Source organism: Phoenix dactylifera, chromosome 3 (assembly GCF_051530095.1).
Source record: "Phoenix dactylifera cultivar Ajwa chromosome 3, Ajwa_hap1_PhDact_Kaust_v1.1, whole genome shotgun sequence".
Classification (NCBI taxonomy): Eukaryota; Viridiplantae; Streptophyta; class Magnoliopsida; order Arecales; family Arecaceae; genus Phoenix; species Phoenix dactylifera.
Genome location: NC_143192.1, coordinates 29,910,067 through 29,914,756, shown reverse-complemented (window position 1 = coordinate 29,914,756; position 4,690 = coordinate 29,910,067). Strand labels below are relative to the sequence as shown.

Here is a 4,690-nt window from a genome sequence, read left to right as displayed (position 1 = left end):
GGTTTAAAGCCTTGTTACATATGGTAAATGTAACCGCGATGCCTGCGAAAGTGAGTTAAAATTCTTCTTTTCTAGTTTTATTTTGCTCGAGGACTAGCAAAACATAGGTTTGGGGGTGTGATAAGTGCTGAATAATTTATAATTTAGTTATCTTTTCATAGCACTTATCAATGTTCTTAAACTAATAAATACATACTCTACCATAAAATTGAATAAACATTGAAACAAATTTAAAATATGGTAAGAGGTAAATAATTCTTTTCTTAAAACAGGCTTTGAACTTGTCTCTCTCCTGGTTGTAATCTTTCATGAAAACATATAAGGAGGAGATTGTGTTGACCCGGTTTAGTAACCTGATGGAGTTGTAATCAAGCTAAGGCTATGATTAAATAGGTTTTGGTCCTGATTCGATCGAAAGTTATAATTAATTATGTATGGGGCAAAGGTTTGATGAACCCTTTTTATTAGGTCACGGTCCTGTTTTTAGTCTTGTCTAGTCGAGTTCGATCTGAAGCAGCTTAGCAAGAATTAAATTTAAATGACAATGGGCTCAAGGACAAGTCAACCATCATGACCCACCTCAAACCCAAAGTCAATTCCCAACCAATTCCTTACCTGCCTTCATATAAAATTTATAATTTTAAAATAAAAATAATAATAATAATAATAATTGAATATCCATGATTCACTGTTCATATGAACAGTGTTAAAAAAAAATATATAACAAAACTAATCCTACTGTTCATCTTCTTCCTCCCCGTAAGCATCCCGACCGTCCACGGCTCCTCCCGTCGAGCCCGCCAGCCAGATCCACAACCCGATCCTCCCTCAGCGGCGTGCCAAACCCAAGAGGGAAATCAGCCGGGCGTCTTCCGCATCCAACTGTGGCATTGTCTTCATCCCGGATGTTCCGCCAGCGACCACGCCTCCGCTGCAATCAACGAGCCGCTCCAACCGCCAGCGACCACTCCTCCGATCAACCCGTTCCAGCCTGAGAGATCTTCCACAAAATCTTCCACGCGGTGCAGCCTCTCTTCCCAGTTCCTCCGCCTCTTCATCCGCAGCTGAGATCCCGCTCTTCCGCATCAGTCCTTTCCAGCGGCAGCCAACATCTCCGGATTCATCTCCTTCCCAGCAGCTGGTAACGCAGCTCCTCCCGGATCGGCATCCGTCTCTAGCTCCGTTCCCGTCTTCTCCGAGATCCCAGACTCCCATGATTCAGCCACACAGCCAGCTTTTTCCGGATTAGCGCCTCCATCCCACGGTCAGCTCCAGCCGATCCCATGGATTCCGTCCCAACGATCACGCACGCGTTCTTCCTCCTCTCCACGCGAAATCATGGATCCACCGTTTTCTTGGTGGGGATCTATAAAAGGAGGAGGGTGGCGTTCGATGGGAGGAGAGCTCGGTGGAGAAGAAAGAAACAGGGGAGACCCCTGTTTCGGTGAAGAAAAGAAGACACCAGCCGAAAGAAAAGAGAGAAAAAGAAATAAAAAAAGAGAGAAAAAGGGGAGGAAAGAGAATAGTTTTGATATTTTGGGAATAATGGGAGTTGATCAATTTCATTTGAAGATGGGAGGTCGTCCGGAAGCCATGCTTGGCTAAACATCCAATCTAGGGCTGGATGAAGCCCTAGCAATGTATCAGGGCAATTGTAGTTCTTACTTTTTTATTATTTTGGAGCTTGTTTAAATTCTTATTTTCAATGAAATATTTCTTTATGATATTTAAATTTCGAGCATGCTAGTTACTAATCATGTTTGCTAAAGTAGTCTAAGATGATCCATGCCTAGGAAGATGAAGTGTGCTGCATCCTAGATTAGCATACTTAGGTAGACACTTCATGCTACACCGAAGATGGATCTTCCTAACACTCTTTATGCTTTTATTTTAAAAGCTTGTAGCCAAAATTGCATGCCTCTCCAAAAGACAAAAATTAAGAACACAATCCTTGATGCAATGCTATGTGGTGGATTCCAAACCCTAGATCTATTTACTCTGATAAATTCCAATCCGTACTCATAGTTTAATTTAGTTAAATCAAGTTAGCAAATCCTTCTTTTTGATTTATTTTTAAAAAGAAAAATAACTTATTCTTCAATCCCTGTGGACCGACACCCGTAATCACTATCCTACAGGATACGTGCTATTGCGTGGTTTATTTTTGAAATTGAAAAGAACCGATCAAGTATTAAGGTTGTAAAGGCCCCCGTGTGGAATGCTAGTAGGCTTAGGCAAAGGTTTATTCACTCTATCCCCTGTATCCCATAATTGTGCGGTCTCTGCGAGAGAGTCTAGATAGTCCCATGCCTCATCGGGTTGCTTTTCCAGAAATAGACCATTGCACATAGTCTCTATAAATTGTTTCAACTGTGGAGACAACCCTTCGTAAAAGAAACTAATGGTTCTCCATATTTCAAACCCATGATGAGGACAAGAGAGAAGCAAATCTTTAAATCTCTCCCAGCATTCATAAAATGTTTCATGGTTTTTTTGTTGGAAATTACTAATGTGCCTTTTCAAAAAGTTAGTCCTTTGTGTGGGAAAGAATTTTTTCAAGAATTCTCTTTGCATATCATGCCATGTTCCTAGCGATCTTGGTCTCAAGGAGTTCAGCCATGTTTTGGCTTTATCCTTTAAGGAAAAAGGGAACAAGGTCAATTTAAGGACATCTTCCGATACATTTGGCACTCTAAATGTGATACTAATTTTCTCAAAATCCTTAAGATGAAGATAAGGGTTCTCGGATTCCATCCCATGATACTTGGGCAGCAATTGAATTACTCCTGGTTTGATTTCAAAGTGTCCTACATTTTCAGGAATAATCATGCATGAAGGTTGACTAGTCCTAGTGGGATGTAAGTATTGTCGAAGTGTCATAACTGGGGGTCTACCTTCATCACCATGGTGACTTTCTACATCATCAGGAAAATTTGCCATCTCACAAGGTGTGAGATACTGCGAAGGAATTTCAAGGATGTGTCCTAAGGGATGATCTAAAGTTGTACGACTTAATCGACCGGTGTCGTCCCTATTCCAACCTAGCATACAAAATTTAATTTTTTTTTATGTTTTTTTTAAAAAAAAATAAATATAAATATAAGTACCAACTAAAGATACCCTAAAACTACACCCTAAAACAAAAATCTATTCACAATCAAACATGCAACTAAATATTACACCTCCATTTCTATTGTTTTTCTTAAATTTCTAGATAGCTCCTAACTGGTTTGAAGAGGGCACCTAAGCCTCCAATCCGGTCTAATGAACCGAGTTGACCAGGTAAGCTCCCAGATAAGTGGAGGGGTCACGATGCGTTCGCAAAGGTCCCACTTAAAACCCACTTGCCTCGAACAGATGAACTGTCTCCCTTATAGGGACAAAGCTTGCGAGACATCAACTAAGCCACAGAGCGAAATTGGTGCAACTTTCGGTGGTCTTCGTCCTATTGAGCTCGAATGTCCTTAGGGGCCAACATCTAGTTGATTTTAGTTAAGCTTAGGATATTTATGCAATGGGGTGATTTTTGGGCTAAGGACGAGTGATGAAATTCCGACCTTATCTTTTTAAATGGGTTCAGCCCTTAGAATATTTTATGCTAATGCCTTATACTATATGCAACAATCAAGAGATTTTTTTTTTAATGTTTTATGACATGACATTAAATTTCATTGAATAGGTGATCAAGCAAATTATTTATTTACTTTTTTTTAAAATTTTATGAGTTGAAGTTTGAAATTTGAATTCATAAATTTGAAATTTGAAATTTTAGGTTTTTTTTTCTTTTGTTTTATTTTTGAATAATCACCCTTGATCTTTTCTTAAAGTTTTTTTTCTGAAATTTTCAATTAGCAACAAGGGTTAATGAGATATGATAACAATAAAATTCTGATTCTAAAACAATTAAATGCAGAAAATATAAAACAGAAAGCAGCAAGGTTTCGTATTAATCTATAGTCTTAAAAATTTCAGAATGTCAATCAGACCGTTCAGATGAAAGATACACAGGTCTTGCACCTGAAGACCAAATTTGAGTTCAATCAGACGGTTAATTACTTTGATATCAGAGTTTGATGCAGACTATGCAGGGAATAAAAAATAGCAGTAAAGAATTTTTTTTTTTTCGAAAGAAAAAAACTAACTACTAAAGTACTAATTAAATCTAAAATTATACTAATAAATCAGCCGTTCCCCGGCAACGGCGCCAAAAACTTGGTGCAAGAATAAAATTGTTCTCCCAAGTGCAGGAGAATCGCATAAGTAGTAAATTCTCGGGAGTCCGAGGTCGAATCCTCAGGGAACGAAATGTATATGAGATTATTTAATATAATTTTAGATTAATTAATTCAATAAATTTGTGGATTAAAATTTATGTTTTGATTTTCAGAAATTAAAATCGGAGAACAATATAGCAATAAACAAAGTTTAATAAAATAAAGATGGTAGGGATCTGGAATCCCCCTTGACGATATTGCACCCAAGAAATAAACTCTATGGTTCTTGATTAAAAATGAATGGTAGGATAGATCTAATCATGGTATATGTTTCATGAACATATGTGTTGGGAACCCGCCCACGCCGCTGATATTTCAAAAATTTTTCAGATGGCAGCGGAATCGGCATGCACGGGTTCGACGTTCATCGCATGAACGTTGTTTCGAGATCTTTCGTAATTAGGTAAGAATTAAAA

The 4,690-nt window shown here is 38.2% G+C and overlaps 1 pseudogene; it reads left to right on the top strand.

Moving 5' to 3' along the window:
* The first annotated feature begins 2,419 nt into the window (after window positions 1-2,419).
* Window positions 2,420-2,517, top strand: LOC149768026 (small nucleolar RNA R71; annotated as a pseudogene).
* The last annotated feature ends 2,173 nt before the right edge of the window (window positions 2,518-4,690 follow it).